At 40.1% G+C, this 23613-nt stretch overlaps 1 protein-coding gene across 6 annotated transcripts in view; it reads left to right on the top strand.

Annotated features, from left to right (window-relative positions):
• Positions 1-23613, top strand: part of SON (SON DNA and RNA binding protein) — a 199636-nt gene that overhangs the window by 150700 nt on the left and 25323 nt on the right. The window contains exon 7 of one of the 6 annotated variants that reach the window (XR_013274370.1): positions 16168-16251. The exons of the other annotated variants lie outside the window; for them this stretch is intronic. The gene's annotated coding sequence lies outside the window, so the exon portion shown is untranslated. The remainder of the gene's footprint in view (positions 1-16167; positions 16252-23613) is intronic. 6 annotated transcript variants of the gene reach the window in all.

The raw sequence follows: 23613 nt of genomic DNA, 5'->3' as shown, positions 1-23613 counted from the left end.
AATCTTCAAAAAGGAAAATCCTTTCTACCAGTCACCTGGAAGGTGGTAACAGATGCCAGCCTCCTGGGCTGGGGAGCAGTCCTGGAAGAAACGTCTAAGGGAAATGGTCCAAATCAGAGAGGACCTTGCTCATCAATATTCTAGAGATTCAGGCAGTATGCCTGGCCCTAGAGGCCTGGACGCTCAGACTACATAATTGTCCTGTCAGGATCCTTGAATTCCTACAGATGGGATTGGAAAAGAAGCTGACTTTGAGTACCATCAAAGGCCAAGTGTCGGCCTTATCTGTGTTTTTTCAACAACCACTTGCTTCACACTCTCTGGTTCGTAACGTTATTCAGGGGTTACCATGGATTAATCCTCCAGTTAGGCCACCCCTGAACCCTTGGGACTTGAATTTAGTCCTGCCGGCATTACAAAAACAGCCTTTTGAGCCAATACGAGGCATTCCCTTAGTCCTCTTGACGAGGAAAATTGTTTTCTTGGTTGCCATATCTTCTGCAAAACGAATATCTGAGTTGGCTGCTCTTTCTTGTAAAGAGCCATATTTGATTATTCATAAGGATAAGGTTGTATTGCGGCCTCATCCTAAATTCTTACCGAAGATAGTGTCAGGTTTTCATTTAAACCAGGCTATTCTGCCTTCATTTTTTCCAGAATCTCGTTCTATGGAAGAAAGGTCACTACATTCTCTTGATGTGGGGAGAGCGGTCAAGGTCTATATGAAAGTGACGGCTCGGATTCGTAAAACAGAGATGTTTTGTTGCCAGACGGTCCTGAAAGAGGGCAGGCAGCATCAAAATCTACTTTTTCTAAATGGATTTGTCAAGTGATTGTTCAAGCTTATGGTTTAAAGAGGAAAATTCCTCCTTTTCATATTAAATCACACTCCACCAGGGCTGTTGGTGCTTCTTGGGCAGTGCATCACCAAGCCTCCATGGCTCAGATCTGCAAGGCCGCAACTTGGTTTTCAGTCTATACATTTACCAGATTCTATCAGGTTGATGTAAAAGGTCATGAGGATATCGCCTTTGGGTGCAGTGTACTGCAGGCTGCAGTATAAGTCCTCTTGTCTCTAGGTGCCCTACTTTTTTCAGTTGGCATTGCTATGGGACATCCCACATAGTAACTACTATGGCTCTGTGTCCCGTGATGTACGATAAGAAAATAGGATTTTTATAACGCCTTATCTGTAAAATCTTTTTCTTCACAGTACATCACAGGACACAGAGGCCCCTCCCTTCTTTGGTATACACGTGTATTGCTTTTCTACAAAACTGAGGTACTCCCAGTAGTGGGAGGGGCTATATAGGGAGTGCACTTTTTGTCTTGGGGTGTGTTAGTGTCCATAAACTGAAGGTGGCCTGTAACCCACATAGTAACTACTATGGCCCTGTATCTTGTGATGTTCTTTAAAGAAAAGGATTTTTACAGGTAAGCTGTTATGAAAATCCTATTTTTTGCCCATGACTGTATGTAACGTAGTCATACTGGACTTTTTTTTGTATTTGCTACTCTTCCAGGTAGCTTCCTTTTGCTTAGATAAGGTGGTAAAACGTATTATAATCCAGATGGATTCCAGTTGAATGTGAGTTTATGCAAAAAAAATTAATTTACGTTTGCTGCAGTCTCACGTTTTATGTGCAGCATAGCTTTTATGTTGACACTCTATGTAATTCAACCAGTATTTTTTTAGCTGAACTAAAACGCATAGGTGTGAATTTGCTCTTTGCCAGACAGAATATTTAGCTGACGCAACATGGCCCTTTTATGCTTCTGGAATCTGCATTCATTTTTAGACCTCGTGGCATAAAACTGCAGTTTTGAATCCACTTTAATTCCAGCTTGTAGCACATAAACCATCCAGTGGAAATAAATAGTTATGCAAACTTCTGTATGAGTAATTGACAGTTATGCCCACTCCATTTACATATCTAGTCTTACCTTGTAGATGCAGTGTGGGAAATAATTTTTTGATCCCCTGCAAGTTTTGTAAGTTTGCCCACTTACAAAGAAATGTAAGGGTCTATCATTTTTATCATGGGTTTATTTAAAATGATAGACAGAATATCAACAAAAAATCGAGAAAGACATTACAAATGGTATAAATTGAGTTGCAGTTCAGTTAATAAAATAAGTATTTGATCCCCTACCAACCAACAATAGTTGATGCTCCCACAAGACTGGCTACGGCATGTGTTAATCTTGTCAATTTAAGAAGGCGCTGCTAACGACAACTTATGTGTATAGAAGACATCTGTCTGCAGAATCTCCTTCTTCCATTCAAACCCACAATCATGGACAAGACCGAAGAGCTGTCAAAGGATGTAGTGGAAAAGATTATGGACCTACACAAGGCTGGAATGGGCTACAAGACCAGCTGTTGGAGCGATTATTCGCAAATGGAGTAAATACAAAACGCCCATCAATTGCCCTCGGTCTGAAGCTCCGTGCAAGATTTTGCCTTGTGGTTAGGTTGATCATGAGAAAAGTTGAGGGATCAGAGCAGAACTGCAAGGGATGAACTCGTGAACGATCTCGAGGCAGGTGGTACCTCAGTCACCAAACGGTTGGCAATATAATATGCCGCCGTGGATTGAAATCCTCCAGCACCTGTAAGGTCACCCTCTTCATGAAGGCCCATCTAAAGTTTGCCAGCGAACATCTAAATGATTCAGAGAAGGATTGGGAGAAAGTGCTGTGGTCAGACCAAAATTGAGCTCTTTTGGCATTAACTCGACTCGCGTGTTTGGAGTAAGAAAAATGCTGACTATGACCCTGCTAAAGGTACATGCAGTCTTTTCCGCATTGAAGGACCAACGGACGGGGCCATGTATTGTAAAATCTTGATGAGAACCACCTTCCCTCAGCCAGAACACTGAAGATGGGACTTTGATGGGTCTGCCAGCATGACGGTGACTCAAAACATCCGGCTAAGGCAGTGGTTCTCAACTCCTGTCCTTGGGACCCACTGACAGACCAGGTTTGCAAGATAACTGAAATATATCACAGGTGATATAATTTGCTGCTCAGTGATTGCAGTATTCTAGTCTGCATCTCCCCAAGATGCTTAAAATCTGGCCTGTTAGTGGGTCCTGAGGACATAAGTTGCGAACCACTCTGCTAAGGCAACAAAGGAGTGTCCCAAGAAGCAACACAATAAGGTCATGGAGTGGCCTAGCCAGACTCCATACCGTAAATTTATAGAAAATGTATGGAGGGAGCTAAAAGGTTGGGTTTTAAAGATCTGTAAAGAGTGGAGCAAACTCCCCCCTGAGATGTGTGCAAAACTGGTCACTAACTACAAGATACATCTTACCTCTGTGCTTTCCAACATAGGTTTCTCCACCAAGCACGAAGTCATATTTTGCTTAGGGATCAAATACTTTTTTTACCCAACTGAAACTCAACTTGTAACATTTGTATCATGTTTTTTTTTTTTCCCCCTGGTTTATTTTCTCATTTAAAATTAAAATCTTAAATTATAGACCCGTCAAGTGTGAAAATTTACAAAATCTTCAGTGTATCAAATTTTTTCCCACTGTATATCTAATTTATGAAAATATTAAAACATACAATTAATCTGTTTACATTTTCTTACATTTAATAAATTGTATTTAACGCCAAAATTTATTTTCTGTTTTTCCTCTAGCAAGGGACACATGAAGTCTTTAATCTTTAGGATATTTTGCTGCTTATAGTAGGTTTGGACACTAGCAAACAGTAGGCCAGCACAGGATAACTCCTCCCACTATCAGCATGCATCAGTGTTTTGCTTGTGGATTGAAGAGGATGAATCTCTTTTCTATAGTTGTGCTGTGTTAAGGCTAAATTAGTTTTTGTTTTAATTTTTTTTTTTTTTTCTTAAATCAAGATTTTTCTCGACATCACTGCTGGACCGTTGTCTTGTCAATTGCAGCTTTCCAGTGTGATTGTTCTCAGCTTTTGGAGCCCCACGTCTGGACTGACGATGCTTGGAAGTGGACTTTGGACACTGAAATTTGTGTAAGACGCTTTCCATACTTTGTTCTGGTAAAAGGTTAGCTGTGGAGTACTTTCCAGGTTCAGGGCTCTTGGTGTATCTTCACTGCTTGCCCTGTCTTTGAGGATTTGGTGAATAAGCCTGCCAGACTGAGCACTGGGAGCGGTTTCAATTAGGTTGCTGTGTGCCTTTACTCCGTTTACTTTTTTTTTTTTTTTGATGGTAGGAGTTAATGCTGTGGGACAGAGCACTGATGTCATCCACTGAGTGCGGTCGCTCGTGCTGCATGTTCTTACCCACCATACTTGCCATATTTCGAGGAGTAAACTTTGATTTTTTTTTTTTTTGATCCATTCCTGCTGCCTATCTTCAGTAACCTTGGTCACCTCCAGCCATCTGACCTCATCTTCTACAAACTGTCTGGCTTTTCGCAAGTACGTGAAGCCTTGCCTCCCTAAGCCTGTACGCCATGTTACTGCAATGTGGATGGGACTGATTCTAGACACTGCCTAGACAGTTTTGCTGTGCTGGATGCCACCAGACCATATTCTACTAATAGTTCTGGGGGTTCTTGCCGTGTGTATACTCATGGTGCCAACATCTTAAGCCTGGAATCATGTTTTCATCTGTTTAGTCTTTGGAGTCCTCGACTATTTCAGGTTGTGACTGGACCTTTCCCCTCTCGGCTGATGTTTTTACAATGATCTTGTAAACATTTGTGCCCCAAATTACCAATTTATTCACTTCCTCTGATCAGAGAGGCCACCATCCCACGCCTGCGGCCTCTCCTGCAGATTCATTATCTCCTTTTCGCATGGCCTCTGAGCTATCAGCTGCACAGAGCCTCTCATTTGAAATCAATCCTTAAATTATGAGCTTGCCGCTGAGGAGTTGCAAACTTCTGCTATTACACAGCTGTGACACAGCGGATCACAGATCGTGGTAAAGTGCCAATCCCAGCTGCCCTTTACCTTTTGATCAGCTGAGTCCAGTCCAACGTACTTGCTGGCTATTGTCATTCCTTTCCTCATAAGCTGTCTGTGAGAATGGGAGTGCTGATAACAGCATGACTGACATTCAGGGAGCAGTGATTACATTCTTTACACTGATGATTGGGGCACTGGTTGTCGGTGCAGCCTCATCAATGCCTCCTCATTGGTGTCCATCAGTGCGCCCACTAGTGCCGATTCATTGGCGCCCAGTGTAGTAGAAAAATTAAAGGTAAAGCATAATGAGCTACTATGCATCGCATAGTAGCCCATTATGTGTCATTTACCTGACACAGGAGCCAGCGATGTCACCACTGTCCCCTGTAGTATGGAGCGTCCATCTTCCGGGCCTCACTGCTCCAGACACTCGGTGCCGGAGCAGCGATGACGTCACTCCTGCGCATGTGTACGGGAGCCGCCACTAACAGCATATCGCCGCTAGCCACATGCTGCTAAAGGTGCTATTGTGCATGCGCCGTGGACAGCAGTGCCTGTCTTTTAGTAAATATCTCCTAAACCATGTAGGTTTAGGAGATATTTCTTGGACCTACAGGTAAGCCTTAATCTAGGCTTACCTGTAGGTCAAAGTGGTTTGTAAGGGTTTAAAGTAGATTATCTTATTGATACAATTGCACAACTCAAATTACAAGATTGGCGTGTTACTTCTACCAGTGCTGTTTCCAACCTTGAATATTTTAAAATGTATAAGGCCTGCAAAGACTTACCCTTTGCATGTGCTTTCCAAACTGTTTCACTAGGGACATTAACATATAGATGTAGCGAGGATTTTGTGCCAAAGTAGTCTATTCCTCATAGAGGTTTCCGCTTTGTCGCACCTTAATGAGGTGCTTACTTTTTCCATAGAGTACACATGCCTTTAAAGACCCAATCAATACGTTGGAAGCCCTTTCTATCTGCTTGCGCACGTTGCCCTTCATCCAATCATAGCTTTAACCTTTGCCGTTCCAGGTCTGACTGGTCAATATCGACTGAAAGATCAAATTTCTGCTGAAGTTGATCTCTCACTTATTGAGCATGTGGAGCAGATGTCTATCATTTACATTTGCTTGCATGTGTCTCCTGTTCATATACGTAGGGCTCTTTGGCCAAAATGCTGGACTTCCTAACCCTTGTGTAAATGCGTTTTGATCCACATAACCTTTTCAGGCCTTTCAGGGGACAGAGTGTTTTTGGACCTACTCTTGGACATCAAGGGTGCTACTTTTGGCAAAGGGCACCCCAACAGAAGGCCTATAAAACAGATTGCAAAGTCTTCTTTCTGTCAAAAGAAAATGTCCCTTTCTCTACTCCTTCAGCTTTCACATATCCCCCCAAGCTTTGCTTCCCATCCACCTGCAAGTCTTGTCACTTAATCTGCAAAATATTTAGACAAGCTTTCCTCTGCATGAAGGTGTGCACTTCCCCATTTTCTCCAGCGTGGGGCAACTTTTCTAACCCTTTAAAGCTGGCTCCTTCTGGCCCTTTAAGGGGTTTATGATGCCGGGAGGTGGGGTTGAGTTTATGATCAAGTGACCGTTGTGATTGGCTGTCACCGGGGTTCACATAGCTTAATGGAAGTAGCATTCGGGAGATTACCGTTAGGTGCTGGTAACTGCTAGGAGTGGCCACTTTCAGCACAGGTTTTTTTTTTTTTACATTTTGGAACGCAAATATGCAGACACTCTGCATCAAGGCCCACCCGCTGAGAGGCTGCATTTTGCATACTGACGACAAGAAGAGGTTAACCTTTGTGGAGGCTTGGACAGCTTTTATCTTAGGTGCACGAGATGGTATCGCATAGTCGAAAACTGGAGTTTTGCTTCCTGCCTCTTTCTTTCTCGCCTTCAACCTACCTGTTTTCATCAAGCCGTTCTTCTTCTTGATCCAAAAAAAAAAAAAAAAGGTTTTATTGCTCTAGTTCCTGTGGCAAAACATTTTCATGGGATTGCTGTCAACCTTTTCTCTATTCACAATCCGAAATGGATTATTTGACCCATTCTTATTCTTTAAATTCTCTTCACTCAAGCCCAATAATTCTGCATGGAATGTACCAAATGTATCATCTGTTCACCAAGGAGACTTTCTGAATTCTGTGCGCATTAAGAATGCTTTTTCCAACACATCAGTTATTCCCATGCTGGTCTGTCCTGTCCAGGGCCCTGTCTTTCAGCCTCTCGTCTGCACATTGGGTATTCAAGGTACTGGCCCCACTATGTTCTCATTGCATTCACATTTGGGATACCTAGAGAACATCATTTTGAGGGATTGATGTTCAAACATTGCAATGATGTGGATGGATTCTGACCCTTCGCAAATATATTATTTTGGATTTTCTAGGTCTAGTCCTGGACACAGCTCAGGCCAGGGAGTTCCTGTTACAGGACAACATTCTGATCCCCTGGTTTCTGGTTCGTACTCGAGTCCAGGAGCCAACCAACTCTGCTTTTGTAGACGAGTCCTAGGTCTGATATTGGCCTCTTTTGAGAACATTTTGCCCAGTATTGCTATATATTTGTACGCTATGGTCTGTTGTTGCGTCATCTATTATCAGGTTGTCTCTGGCACGGTTGGTCCTTAATCTACTTCTGGAGTTGGGAAAAAATCCTTTATACCCCCCCCCCCCTTTTTTTAAATTTGATGGACACCTGCCTGTCAGGCTGGGAAGGAGGCTTGGGAACGTAATGCTCCATATTCCCACTGCACATGTTCTTGAATGAAGCTCTAGAAGATTTGGATGGTATAGCAACCACCAGCTGGAAACTGGTTCAGAAAGTCAGTGTGGATATTTGCCAGCACACCAAGTGTTTGCTGGAAAATATCCACATTGCGACCCTATGAGTGTAGGGACAAGGTTATTTGAGTCTTGTCTCTTTAGCAAGATCCTGGAACTTCGGGTGATTTTTCAGTTTCTATAGTATTTGACCATCCTACATGTGGATCATCTGATCTTTTTTTCATTTAGACAATGCCACTAAACTTGGTGTGAGCCTTAAGGCTTCCACCCTGGAAGTGTCTCCATGGAACGAATTCTCTCCTTCGTGCAGATCTTGATTTATTTTTTTAAGGACCCTTTTATACAGAGTCTTATCTGTTCCCTTGTGGCTTCATGGTTCCATGAATTTGGTTGTCTTGACATTCAGAAACCATAATTTTCACCCATTAGAGACTCTCTACTCTACTCTCATACATATGTAGCCATTACTTCCTATATAGCATGTTTAACCTGGCTACCCCATCTTGTAAGGAACCACTTTTGGTTCTGCATAGGACTAAGGTGTTGTTTGGGCCCTGAACTTAAGAGATATAATGTTCATGAAAAATCCAGAATATATTTCTGTTCTTCCATCTGTCTCCATGATTTCATTACTCCAGTAGACCTTCATCCTAGGTTATAGTCTCAAAGATAAGATTTCACCATTTATGGAAGTTCTGCTTGTGCTTTTGACCTTAATGTTTTCCCATATTTTCATGTCTGTCACCTGGTCTTCTGTAAATATCCAAGTTCTGCTAGGTGGGTTTTTCACCCTTATCTGATGCCAGCCTTTGGCACGAGGGCCTTTTCAACAGCTCTTTGAACTGCAGACAATCGAAAGCTCTTTTGTTTTTTTTGGAAGCCAGTTAAATTGTTTGCTCTGTTGCCCATAAAGAATAAAGACTTCCTGTGTCACTAAGTTGGGCTCCAATAAAAGGATTTTAAGGAGTGCAACAATTCTTTTTTTTTTTTGTTTTCTATAGAGCAGGAAAAAATTAGAAACTCTTAGGCTTTTTTTTTTTTTTCTTCTTTTTATAACTGTTTCTGTCCCTTTTTTGAAAGATTTCTCCCTCTTTGTCCTGCTGCTTGTCACTGGGACAGAATTTGATGGGAAATCTAGAACTTCCCCTCACTTTAGAGACCATTTCTATTTATTTTTAGTTGCATCTTTGGGACAAAAAATGTTACGCATACGAAATAAAAAACAGGCAGGGATCTTAAGCATTCCCTGCTCTACCCAAAACTAAATGTTTTGGCTTTAAACATACGTTAAAAGGTGATATAATTCCATTCACTGCAAAGTGGGTTTAGAGCACCTTAATTTTTCTAATAAATGAGACTTAAAGACAGACAAGTACAGACAAATATTTCGTGCAATACAGACCTACTTTTTAATGTAATTTTGTTTTGGAGTGGCTTACAAGATACAGCCAGCTAGTCAGTACATTTAATATTATCCTTCTGTACAGTTTGGTATATTTAACATTGAGTGGGTACAGAGAGAAGCCACATTTTATCATCTAGTGTAGTGATGGTGAACCTTGGCACCCCAGATGTTTTGGAACTACATTTCCCATGATGCTCATGCACACATCTAGGGTGCCAAGGATTGCCATCATTGTTCTAGGGTGTGCAGGGCCATATCGACCAGACTGCCATGCTAACTAAGCTGTGTAAGAACCGGCGGCTTCAAGGGAGAGGAGAGTATGTTCCAACAAAAGCTAATAAAGCCTGGAATAGTGATGTCACCCATAGGCTTCCATGGCTTATCTGCTGTCACACTTCCTCTTCTCCCCTGAAGCAAGGCTGGCTGACACATAATTGAACCCAGAGCAGCCTGAAAATATCCAAGTATATACATCTTACACAAGTTATTTAACCTAGCTGTTAGTAGATGGTTAGAGGACAGTTTTAAGGTTAGTTGGGTGTAAAGCCGGATTCTACTTTAAGGTAGCTCCCAGATAAAACAGACTGAAACTGTGTCTGCACCCCACTCTGATAAACTGTAATTTTATTACTATATATTGTTGTGATACACATATGCCTATTTTTGGGGCTAGGGGTAATGTAGTATGTAGACCGTTTATGGTAGTAAAAAAATACAGTGCTCGCCTAACCTGCAGTGAAAACATTTCATGCACAGAGATCTGCTTTTTCCACACCTTTTTGTGTTCCCTTGTTACTTATTATTGAAGCTCTATTTTATTTCAGGATTTTATGTCTCTTCCTCCAATCAGGTCATAACTTCAGAGCTCGATTCCTTAGTTGTAGTTGTAAGCTGTGATTGCGCTCAGAAGTTCTGATCACATGTGATCCGATAAGCAGGTGGATGGTGCTGATCCAGTGCTGATGTCACTCTGGGGCATGAGGGGAACTAATAAAATCCTAAAATAAAGATAAGTAAGAGTTTTTTTTTATATAATTTTTTTTTATCTTCTCATCTGCATGTTTGTGTGTTCTATTGCGTAGTTAATCTTTTGTGAAAGGGTTATTTTTTTATTTTATTTTTTTAACACAAAAGTCTACTTCTAAACTAGATGCAAAACTTGCTTTGACTTTTTTTGTGAGCATAAAGCAGAACTCCAGACAAACACACAAATGCACAGTTCAAATGCATATATGTAAAATCCTTAGTGTTTGTAATTCTTTTCATCTAATCTTTTATTCTTTTAGACTTTATTCTACACACTATTGCCCACTACGTAGTTTCTAGGTTGACATCACTGTTTCCTTTTTACAGATCAATGTGTCCATTACCAGCTCATTGGACTGTGAATGAGAATCATCACCCCACTTAGGTTCTCCTATTCTGCTCCCTTTCTCATGTAAGCTGTGTCTGCACTTCTCCTTCCAGTTCCAATTACTTTACTTGACAACATTCTAGATTATTTAGCACTGGGCAATGCAATATAACATGACTGGCTCAGTACATAACCTCTCTTACTATCAATGTAATATTTGCTATGTAGAAGATTGTGAGGTGCGTAAGATGGACATCAGAATTTGTTTGCAAAAAGTTCACACACATAATTACACTTAATACATAACTGGGGCAAAACTGTTTTTAAAATTTGCTTGGAGTTCTGGTTTAAATGTTTAAATATTGAAAATAATCTTACTTTAAACAATCGTTTTGAAGGCAGTATTTTTATTTACTTTTAACACATAAAGGATTGAGCTGTACAATAATTTAACATGCACTATATTTTCCAAAGTATTGGGACACCTCCCTTAATATGCACATGAAAGTTAATGGCGTCTTAGTCCGTAGGGTTCAATATTGAGTTGGCCCACCATTTGCAGCTATTACAGCTTCAACTCTTCTGGGAAGGCTGGTCCACAAGGTTTGGGAGTGTGTCTATGGGATTGTTTGACCATTCTTTCAGACGCGCATACCGGAGGTCAGGCACTGATGTTTGACGAGAAGGCCTGATTTGTGGTCTGCGCTCTAATGCATCCCAAAGGTGTTCTAGTGGGTTGAGGTCAGGACTTTGCAGGCCAGACAAGTTCCTCCACCCCCAAACTCTCTCATCCATGTCTTTTATGGACCTTGCTTTGTACACTGATCCAAATCATTTGGTGAAGGGGGGGGGATTATGGTGTGGGGTTGTTTTTCAGGGGTTGGGCTTGGCCCCATAGTCCCAGTGAAGGGAACTGCTAAGGCATCAGCATACCAAGACATTTTAGACAATTGCATACTCCCAACTTTGTGGGAACAGTTTTGGGGATGGCCCCTTCCATTTCCAACATGACTGCACACCAGTGCACAAAGCAAGGTTCATAAAGTTCATATGCGTGTACAGGCAGGCATCACAATACTATTTGACAATATAGTGTACTCAATAATGTGCCGAGGGCCGTCCCCAAACATACAGAGGAGGAATAAATCTGGTTGAAGTGTTTTAGGAAAAGGTGCCTCTAAGCTTAAATTCAAGGATGGACAAATTCACTGACTGCAGTAGGACAAAACCATCCAATAATTCAGAGGCAGTTCATTTTCTCTAGAAAGCAGCCACGGCCCAAGTATAAAAACCTGTCCCATGGCAGCAGCTGCCAAGTTGGATCCATACTGAGTTAGTTGTCATTTTCCCATCAATCAGCAGTGAGTTTGCTGATTGCAGAGCTGTTGGTCAGACTCAGGAGCCATGTTGCGTCTCTGTATGAAGACCACTGCTTCTCCACATAAAGCAAGGGTCCCTACTGTGCAGCTGCTGGCTGGGGACAGGCACAGGCCGTGGCTTATTTAGAAACAAAATAAGTTTTAAGGCATTCAAACACCTTGTGTTTTGATGCACCTAGAATGTATTAAACTGAAATTCAATTGGGCTTTTAAATTCTAGCTATTAACTTACTAGTCACATTTGCTTTCCAACTCCATTCTTTTGACAGCCTGGTTGAAAGCTTGCAACATCACCTTTTAGTCTGTCATGAAAGAAGGGCTGACACTCATCTCCTGCTAAGAATACCACCAGTCTGTTTTTGGCTTCATCACTATCTGAATTCGACCTGAAAAAAATATTAAGATTGTCTAGTCCAACTTAAATCAGACAGAATTGGGTCAGAAATCCTGATCCTACATTGTTTTTGTTTGAGTCCTGAAGTTTTGAAGCCATTCGAAAACCATGACCGTCATACAACTAGCATGTTAGAAGAAGTCAGCAGTGGCTGCTGCCTATTCTCTCAGTATAGTGTAGGTTTACTTTTTGGGAGGACTAGGTGGTATCCTGTTTAAAGCTCCATTGCTTTACTCCTTTTGGTCCTATTCATAATACTACTTGACCTAAAAATTATGGCTTTTGATCCAGATGTGGTTTTCGCCATTATCCATTTTTCTTGTCACCTGCTTTTATACTAGTATACAAATTGAGCAGCAGTTATGTGAGCTATACTATTTTCTTATTACAATGATTTACAAATAGTTTTTTTTATATGGGACTCCCAGATCCTCTAGTACAGCACGTGTTACTTTATCTCCCATAAAGGGCTAAAAGCATATTTCTAAATCCGGGAACAGAAATATATTGCAACCCACCTGTCCTATGTGGTGGCTGCATTCGTTCACTTCTTTAAAAAAAAAAAAAGGGAGAGGGGAACCCATACATTCCCTTAAATGAAAGCAAAGCTGTACTTTTATAATCACATGTTTTTGCATTATTTGCATACGTGTAATGGTTTTATAGAGAAGGGGTCTCCAAACTGCGGCCTGAGGACTGGATGTGTCCCCTTGCTAGCCTTTGTCTGGTCCTTGGGGCACAATTCCTCCCAGTGATATGAGGCACTATTATTCCCACTGAAAACTACTATGGGGCACTTTCTTCCATTGATACAAATGCTGTATTAAAGAAAGGGGAGGAGTGTTTATAAAGACCTCATTACTTTGGAGGGTATCGGCGCCAAAATGTCATAACAAAAAAGGGTAATAATATTTTGAGTCTTTGAGTATACCTCCAAAGAAAGAATATAGACACAAGTAAAATAAAAAATATACAACTTTATTATAACATCATTAAAATATACAGGTTAAAAAAACTTTAAAATGTTAGTGCTTTCATCAAATCATCACCTAAATTCTTTTGCCAATTTAGCACATATCCTCAAACAGGACTTGGCAAAAAGATGAATATGTAAGGGTCTAATGAGATCACCATCTGAAGCGCCAACTAGTCTTGATCTGCAGAGAATATAGCCTTTTGACTTTTATAGCCTTTTATAATTTAACCTATCCCCACATAACTAATTTACATGCAGCTTTGACGGACAAATAGCTGTGCAAATGTTTTAAAACTCCCCACTAAAAGTGTTTAATGTTTTTTCTATGCTGTTCATGGAATTTCTTTTACCTAAACATCACTGTAGTGTCTGTTCATGGCATACAGAGTTGTAAAAGAGATCTTTAATTGGCTTCCACATTTTTACTTGTTTTTACTTTATTATTTATTTCCTATGCAGATTTGTACATGCTCCCTTGAAAACAGGGATTCTTGACCTTTTTACGGTTTCAGACCCCCCAATGGATTGGCCAATATGTCCCCCATACCCCTTCATCAGACTGTTGAAATCATCATCATCACCGGTTCTATTAGGTACTAGTATGACTTCAATAGCTGTCATTAGCTTTTTTTTTATTTTATTTTTTTTAACGTATGGATAGCTAGGAACAGAGAAGCTAAGGGAAAGTCATAAGGATTTTATCATAATAAAATAAAAACGCCAATATCTCACTAGATATAGCTAGCTTGATCATTTTGTTTTTTGCTTTCTGTAACACATGGAATTGAGGTCCAGTTACTTGATAATGTTAATCAAATGTCACTTGACACATTGACTTCACTCTACACTCTGATTTTAGGTTCAATAATTCAAAAAATCCTGATTCACAGGGTTAAGTAGTTGAAGAAAACCAAACCATCCATTGACCCTATCACAAGGCAAGCTGCGATCAGCACATACCAAAGCTGCTTTATATTCAGCCCAACCTTAGAAAACGAGCTTTCTTTCTTTGGCCTTCTTTTAAATCCCTAAGTTCTTCTTTCCTGAATCCAGAGAGATAGCCCCAAGGAGCATGATGTCTCACCAGTTATCTGAGGGCCAGTTCACACTAGGCAGCACATTCCTGTATGATTCAGTCATTTCAGTCCATTGTGATTTGAGGCCATTTATTTTAATGGCCTCAAATCGCACCGTACCAAAAGTAATGCATGCTCTGCTTTGGGCAACTCACTGCAACCAGATCACATTGGTGAAGTTGATACTGGCTGCAAATCATAACTGCAGTGTGTTTTGAATGCGGTGGAGGGTTTCCTTCATTGAATTCTGGTGTGAATGGGTTTAAAAGTTGCTTAGTAAATCAGAGAATGTGATTAGTGTCTATTGACTGTAAAGGTGGGCTCAGTGGAGCCTCTAAATTGTCATTTTATTTATACAGACCTCTTCCGTAAACTTTAATTTACAAAGTTTATAATCCTAAAAGGAAAAATTTAATTTTGCAGTTTACCAGTCCTTGGATGTGGTGGCTGCATTCTTTTTCATTTTATTTTATTTTTTTCGCTAAGAGCATTTTCAGCAAGTACAGAAAATATCTGTTAACTTTAAGCTGAAATTAAAGCACAATCAACCCTATCTTTGTGCAAAGTACTTCTTCCATCAATCCACCATTTAATGGAGATGTGCAGCCATGTTTGAAGTCCAGCATGAGTGGCAACAATGGTTCCCTCAAACAATACTATAGAGAAATGTGTTGACTTAAAGGGACACTTGTTTTACTGGCAGGATTACCTGGTGAAAATTAAGGAAAAACAGTCTTGAAAAAGTAAAATGAATGCAGCCACCACATCTTACGGCTCGTTCAGACCGGCAGACTTTGCCAGCGTGTACACCTACTCATGTGTCCATTTACATCTGCCGCTTCATAGAGGGCAATGGATGGTCCGTTCGGGTCTGCCAAAAAAACTGATTGTGAAAAAGGGACCCAAGGAGCTGTAGGCTGCGGTATACTTAAATTTTGGTTTAGATGCATTTTAAGGAAAGAAATGGGTAAGTAGGGCACATTCACTAGAGTAGTCTAGAGGCTGTACATATAATAGATTTATCCATGTACATACACAGTCCTAAAATATACACAGAAACAAAATATTAGCAATCATTGATAATTGTCCTTAGCTGATTGCATTCACATATATATATAAAAAAAAAAAAAAATGCCGGAGTAGTTTCCTTTTTAAATTTAACATTAAATCATTTTGTTTTTTATCTTGCTTACATTATACTAAGCAGCCATCATTGTATAAAAACTGAATTCGAGGAATTCGGCTCCTTTTTAAAAAGTAAAGGCATACTAGGAGTTAAGAACAAGGAGGCGCATAGCATCTCCTGAACTCTATTATTTATATCTTGACAGGTTTATAGTACTCTTGTAAGATGGGCTATTGCTGTATTTCCAGGACCCCAAAGCTGATCCTTCTGATCTCTGCATCTGCAACAGAGTCACTGCAGCTGCTATGCCTGTCCCTCCTCTTCCGCAATCACAGAAGCCTTGGTATTATGTGAACACATTCACAAAATACCAAGGCCTCTGTGAATGGGAAAGCAGAGGGGCGCTCAAAGCCTCTCGGTGTGCTACTCTACTCTCAGATCCTGGAGTGTCTGTCCGGCAGAGCAATAAACCTGTTAACTGTATATAGAGAGAAGTCCAGGGAATTTCATGAACTAGGTGGACTCTGTGTGCCTTCACATTTTACAAAGTGGCTCTAATTACTGTAATTCAGCTTTAATCCAGTACATTGGAATAGGCAATCGCAACCATGCTTTTTCTGTAGTTTCATTATGACCACCAATTATATGTACTCTTTGCTGTCCAACCTAGCCAGTACAAATGTATTTTTCATTAATGGCTAACATAAGGTCTGGTTTTGAGGTCTGGTTCTGATCTGATTGTTTGTCTTCAGCCTTGTTCGTATCAGGAGTGAGGGGAAGCAGGGAAGGGAGGACATGTGCTGCTGGTAACGAGATTGGACTTTTATGTTCTTAAGGTAAGCAGGGTTCGATTTCCCATAGTCTTTAGTGGATTTCAATGTACCATTCTATATAATCTCTAGATAAAACCTTTTTTAGTTTTGGATAGAGTGGGGGAGGGTTAGACTACCTGGCAAGTTTTTATTGCTGTCTCAGTGCCTATTGGGGAGGTTTATTGCTCTGTTCGGACTGATGACCATCCATGATTTTAAACCTGTTCTTGGAACAGGAGGTGTGGGGAAATATTTCAATGGCAACCATTTTAAAAAGCGGGGTCTCCTTCTTTTGCAAGATTTCTATTTGTTTCTTGTTTCTCTGGCAGTAAAATGTAGGCTTCTCCATATGTACACAGACAGCAAAACGATAACCTGGCAAGGATTTTAACCCTTCCCTGTTCTCCAGATTTTTTTAGATTGTGGTTTTATTTGCATAATGGTATTCCTTTAAATTAGCAACAGATCTGGGAAATTTTCTCCACAATGCAATCCCTGTAAATGGAATTTGAAAGTATTGTAGGTATAATAATAAAGTATCTCCTATTTTTTTTTTTTATTGCCTTTTCCTCGAATCGTGACATAGATTGCTTTTTGTTTACACTGTAACAAAATGAAAAGCATATTGCAGGCATAGTTCCAAAAGCTAGTTGGCTACTGCACATGAAAAACTACTGATAAAATGCTTTGTTGTCCGTTTATGTTGCATACAAGGACTGGCACCTGATTTTGGTGTTAAAATGTCAGTCTCAATTCTATCATCTCAAACTATTTTCCTGCTTTTAGTTTATTTTGTGTATATTTGCATTGTCTATGTTGGTTCATATTTAGTTTTCCAAAAAAAAAATTTTTGCAGGTTGGAAAGTGCATCTCTCATTTCGATCCCTTGTGAGCTTATTCTACTTGTTAGAAAATGACTGTCAATTTGAGGATAAATTCTGAAGATCGTCTAGAATTTCCTTGGTGGCTCAAAGATTTTTCAAAATACAGATAATCAAATTTTAAGACACAATTACATGGAAGGCTGTGACGATTTGTATATGAGGGATGCTCAAGATTGACAATGTCTGTTTGAATTGGATAGAAGATCAAGACGCATATGACTGTTAAACTGGAATAAATAACCTTTATTGGAGATATGCAGGTAGCCACACACCACAGCCTTTAAAGCACATTGCAAAATTGTAATGTAAGAGTGGATCATGGTTGATTTTCTAGCCACCAAATAGGGCTTCTGTTCATAAGACTTGATGTCCAGCCATATTGCAGTGTTAAAATAACCAAAATGCGGCAGCGTGATGTAAATTAACTAAAAACATGTTTTCACAAAGATTTGACCATCATCCACACCAACGTTTTTACTGGTGGCTAAAACCTATAATATATGGTGTTAAGGAAAATATTTTATATGCATCTCCTTAGCATCTGCACCAGTGGATTTGAAGAATTTTTTAAAAAATCATTACCATGTTCTTGAGAGCAGTTCCATTTTTTTGTCTGTTTTTTTTGTTTTCTTTTTGCAGATTATGTTGACATTTGTACCTATTTGTATAATTTAAAATTTGGCCCTGATTGAACAGTGCTAGCATATTATGCTTACGGTCATACCTGGTTTCAATTTAAAACATGCGCTGTACAAAAACTAAAGTCCGCCATACGTCCTTCCCCCTCCATTGATGTGCTGTCTTCAAGCACTCTTACTGCTGCTGGTATCATCGCACAGCCTTTTTTTTGGTTTGGCTGTCCTGATTGACAGGCCCAGGATGACGTAACTCCCACATGCACGCAGGAGTGACAGGCCCAGGATGATGTAACTTCCCCGCTTTGCACTGGGGAATGAATTCATCTTGCCACAAAGACATGCTGAGAATGTACACTGGTGGTGCCAGTTTCAGCTGTTTTCTGGCTTATTGCTACAAGAAGACATTTTAAAGCACATTGAAGATTGTGTGTAAAAAGCATATGTTATCGCAACCACTTCTGTTATGAGAATTCTCATGCAGGAAGGGAGCTGTATGGAGAACTGGTCTACAAGGATTTTAACAATGTTTCTTCATTAGTCTTTCCACATTTCTTTATCTGTAACTTTTGAAGTCATTGGTTCAATAAAGATGTTTGATTTGCAGTCTGTTTCAGAGTGTTTTGTTACTATTTATTTTTTATTAAACAGTATCAAATTGTAATAAAACCAGACGTATGCTTCACATTGGGTTACTAGATAAAGGAAGTTTTACTCTGCATAATTGTAAAAAAAGGACTTTATTTGTACTAAATGTACATTAAAAGATGCTGAATTCTAGTAAGTAAACTATCTTTATCATATAGCATAGGATACAGGAAATGATTCATAGACCAGTGTGTGTTGTATGCTACCACCTTCAGGTGACTGGACACTGAAAGAGGCTTGCTGGATCTGCCCCTTTGTGAATCTATATAAACCTGTGCACTCCAGTTTTTTCTTTTGCTAGTGTCCTTAGAGGATGGCCTTTTTGTCCTCGGAGAAGTTATTTTTTAATTATTTCTAAAGAACTATCTCCTTCAGCAGACACTGTCAACAACTGGCTTCTTACAGCCTTCAATGCGCTGTAACAGTTTCCGAATCGATTACTCTGATTTACACTTTGGGAACCGAACCTGGACCTTGCATTAGCAGGTCTGGCTTGTAATGTTTACTTTGGGCACTAGAGCCTGCATTTGATGCTCACCTAGGTACAAGGTGGGACAAGTGAGGTACCTGCAGGGTGCTTTTACAGGTCCAGGGCTGTGGTCTATTCCTATGACACCTAGTGCCTGAAGACCCCTTTTAATGGGGACACCCTTTGTAACAAGCAAAGTCAGGACTCTGGATGTGACCAGTGACCTGATCAGTGTCTCCATGTACCCTTAGATATTCTGGTTCCCAACTATACATGCCTTGATAGCTACCCTACCACCTTATCTTTCAAGACATACCGCAGTACTATGCACACAGTTAGATTTTTTTTTTTTTTGTCTCGCTTTTGGGCTTATGGGAAACAGCCTAACATTTACCTATTCAAATTATGCAACCTACCTGAAGTTCATTTCTGTCTACTGATGTAGTGCTATTGGGACGCCTAACTGCATATCTGGCTGCCATATTCTACCAAGACACAGCCATTGGAACACACCGCACCCTCCTGATCTGCATCCATTCTGTGACTACTCCATGTGGGAAGACCCTCACCTGGCAGTGGAAGACTGCAGGTACTTGGGAGCGGAAATTCACTAAGGGAAGTTGCTTTTAGGGCTTCAAGAAGACTGCTTTTGAAATGTCTGCTTACCACGTTGCCCATAACATTAGTGTTTTCATGTTAGATTAACCACTTGCTCCCTGGAAGGATTTACGATACAGCACTGCGCCGTTTAACTGTCAATTACGCGGTCGTACGAAGTTGTACCCAAACAAAATTGATGTCCCTTTTTTCCACAAATAGAGCTTTCCTTTTGGTGGCATTTGGTCACCTGATTTTCTTTTTTTCTTTTTTTGTGCTAGAAACAAAAAGCTCAAATTTTGAGAAAAAGCTATATTTTTAACTTTTTGCTGTAATATCCCCCAAAACAATATAAAAAAACAAATGTCTTCCTCAGTTTTGGCCGATATTTATTTTACATATAAAAAACAAAACAAAATCGCAATAAGCATATATTGATTGGTTTGTACAAAAGTTATAGCGTCTGGAAAATGAGGGATAGATTGATGGCTTTTTTATTTATTTTGCTAGTAATGGCGATCTGGGATTTTTATTGGGACTGCGACATTGCGGCGGACATATCGGACACTTTTTTTTGGGACCATTGACGTTTATATATATATATATCGATCAAAACTAAAAATAGCCACTGATTTACTGTATAAATGTCACTGGCAGGGAAGGGGTTAACACTAGGGGTTAAATGTGTGTCCTAAGGAATGATTCTGTGGGGTATTGGGACTGCCTGAAGGAGGAGACCTATCTCTGTTTGTAATTAGTATGAACAACAGATGTTTACTCACCCCTGACAGAACAGATCCGTCTGTTTAAATTGACAGACCTCCTTTCTGTCTCTCTCGGGAGTGATGGTGGGTGCCCAGCAAACATTGTGGCCTCTTCGCACGTGCTTCGTCATGACGTGCACACTTGTGGTCTTAAAGCAGCCAACGTATGCCTACGGCGATTTACCCAAGCAAGCCAACCTGCCCCAGTATAACTTTGGCGGCTGGTCGTCTAGTGGTTTACCCCACATTCACATTGAGAGGTTTTGACATGTCAAATCACTGGCTATTGCCGGCAACAGCACCGCCTGTATCGGTGCGAAGCGACTTTGTGTCGCCGCACCAGTTCCCAAAAGTAGTTCCTGTACTACTTTTGGGAGCAATTTCAATAGACATCTGTGCATAAACCCGCACAAATGTCTGTCAAATCACCACCTTAGTTGGACTGCATTGCCGGTTTGAAATCGTGCGAGTTCAGCTAAACTCGCAAGATTTCAAACCCGCTCTCAATGTGAATCTAGGTTAAATGAAACTGATTATGTGTGTTCAGTGAGAACATATTTTTGTGAGTTTCTGTTCACCTGTACTTGATCTTTTAAGATAAAATGCAGGGGAGACATTAGGGGTCTAATGCTGATATCTTCAAAAATACATCTGTACAATGCTATCACATAGGGGACTTGTAAGCCCCCTTATGGTAGCAATAAAAGCATGTAAAAATTAAAAATACCTAATAAAATAGATTACAAAAAAATAAAGGACTTCACTGCAAGCATACAATGTACATAAATGCCAGTTTTGCAACACATATTAGGCATTGCCACAGATGCCCACAGTTTGAGGAATATTTCTAGAATATATATATAGGCAATGCTACTTTAATGAGCCATAAAAGTTTTTAAATGTCACTTCGTAGTTACATGCAATTTTGAGATCCAACTTATTTGCTTTCTATTCACACACCACAATCTCATCTTTTGCGAAAATAATGGGCAATATATTGTGTGCGTGTGTGTATGGTGTTTGTGTGCTCTAAAATTAAGTTTAATGTACTTTTTACTGAAATATAGGCTTGATCAAACATTGTCCAAATATCGTGCAACATAAAAACTTGCAAATACCTTCTTTTTCTACAGATTCTCTGCTTTCAGAAAATATAAAATGTTTTGGGAGTTATAAGTATTCTAAAGGCCAAAAATGCGTGTGTGTGAAAATAATTGAAAGAAATTGGTCTGGCAGCTAAGTGGTTTAAACATGGGGGAAATGTGCATGCGTTACAGAATTGTACTGCATTTTTTATTTTTTTTTGCCCTGACATACTCCTTTTTTTTTTTTTTTTTTTTTTTTTTCTGCAAAACAGTTGATGCTTTGTGAGGTCAGATCTCTTATCTGAAATGACCATGACTGGGAGATGCTGCTATATGTAATCCTATAATCATATAGATAACTCCTCCTAACAACCCCTCCATGTTGGTCTAGTCGATTGCAAAGCTGGATTCCACATATAACACAGCCCCATACAACACTTGTATGCTATTTTATGTTTGAGTACTATTCAGTTGAATTAATTGTTGGCTTTTTATATGTGTTTAAGCGGAACTTTACCCATAACAACTTGATAAAAAAAAATTTTTTTTAGCAAGGAACATACATTCTACATTAATTATGCTACCAAAATGGTGCTGTAAATTGCATCCAGCATTGTTACGGTTTCTTCTTGCTGGAGGCTGCCATTTTGCTGAAGCCCAGAGCCCCTGAACAGCCGTAAATCCTTCCTAAAGGGGCACTAAACAGTGATTTAAGGGTTTAAAAAAAAAAAGTTATATTCCTGGAATAAATCTCAACCCAGTGAAAAGTATAAACATTACTTTTCCATAAATCAAAATTAAATAAAATAAGCTTGCTTATATAGATCAACTTCTGTAATTTCTTGATTGCTGTGTATAAATATTTCACCGCTGTGCTTCTACCACGCTTCTTAGGCCGCGTACACACGGGCGGATTGTCTGCCCAACTAAGTTCGTCAGACAATCCGACAGACAGTCCGTTCAACTTTTGAATGAACGGACTTGACCACCCACGATGAACAGACAGTCCGCTGAAAACTTGCGCAATGACGTGTACAGCACGTACGACGGGACTAGAAAAACGACGTCCAATACACTGCAATGCAACCTTCGGCCGTCTAAATCCTTTTTGAGCATGCGCCATACTTGGTCCGTCCAACTTGCCTACACACGAGCGGACTGTCCGCTGAAACCAAGTTTGGACGGACAAAATTACGGAAATTACAAAAGACTTTGTCCGTCAGACTGTCCGCTGAAAAAGTCCGCTGAAGCCCACACACGAGCGGATTTTTCCGCTCAAACACGGTTCAGCGGACTAAGTTGGGCAGACAATCCGCCCGTGTGTACGCAGCCTAAGGTATAATAAGCTGTGCACACCTCCACCAGCTGTTATGCCTGCTAGCCTCAGCAATGAGCCAAAAAAAATTTGAATGAAAACTCCCTCCTTTCTCTCCGCTTCAGTATCCGTTCTCTTAATCCAGCCTGTTTAGCCAACTCCATGGACACGATATTTCCTCTCAGGATATGGTTCGTATTCATGCAAATACCAATGCAAGAAACTGCTCTCCATTTCAATCATTTATTCAAAATCGCCCTTAAAATATTACACTTACAAGAACCAAAAAGATAAAATCGCTTATCACAATGCCGCAAGACGTCCGCTCGCTCACCACTCTGATGGCCTCACGTTGCAGGCTTGGCTCCTCTACGCTCGTATCGTCTTAATATTTGGCTTTCTCAATAGAGAAAAACTTGTCTTTCACTTGTGGTTAGTGTTTGGCTGAAGCAATTTATTAATCAACTGTGATTACTCTTTTTAAATCCTAATGACAACAGAAACTAGCCAAATGACCCTGGTCAAAAGTTTACATACTCCAGTTCTTAATACTGTGTCCCCTTTAACATCAATGACAGCTTGAAGTCTTTTGTGGTATTTGTGGATGAGGCTCTTTATCTTAGATGGTAAAGCATTCCTCTTGGCAAAAAGCCTCCAGTTCCTGTAAATTCTTGGGCTGTCTCGCATGAACTGGACTTTTGATATCCCCCAGAGTGCCTTAATGATATTGTGGTCAGGAGACTGAGATGGCCACTACAGAACCTTCACTTTATTCTGCTGTAGCCAATAACAGGTCCACTTGGTCTTGTGTTTTTGGATCATTGTCGTATTGCAATGTCCAAGTACATCCCATGCGCAGCTTCCTGGCTGATGAATGCAATTGTTCCTCCAGTATTTTTTGATTACATACTGCATTCATCTTGCCATCAATTTTGACCAAATTTCCTGTGCCTTTGTAGCTCATACATTCCCAAAACATTAGCGATCCA

The sequence above is a fragment of the Lithobates pipiens genome, unplaced genomic scaffold (assembly GCF_037356315.1).
Source record: "Lithobates pipiens isolate NorthernLeopardFrog02 unplaced genomic scaffold, aLitPip1_a1.2 Scaffold_16, whole genome shotgun sequence".
In the NCBI taxonomy this organism is placed as follows: Eukaryota; Metazoa; Chordata; class Amphibia; order Anura; family Ranidae; genus Lithobates; species Lithobates pipiens.
Note: the sequence above shows the minus strand (reverse complement) of the source record. Positions and strands in the feature narration are given on the sequence as shown.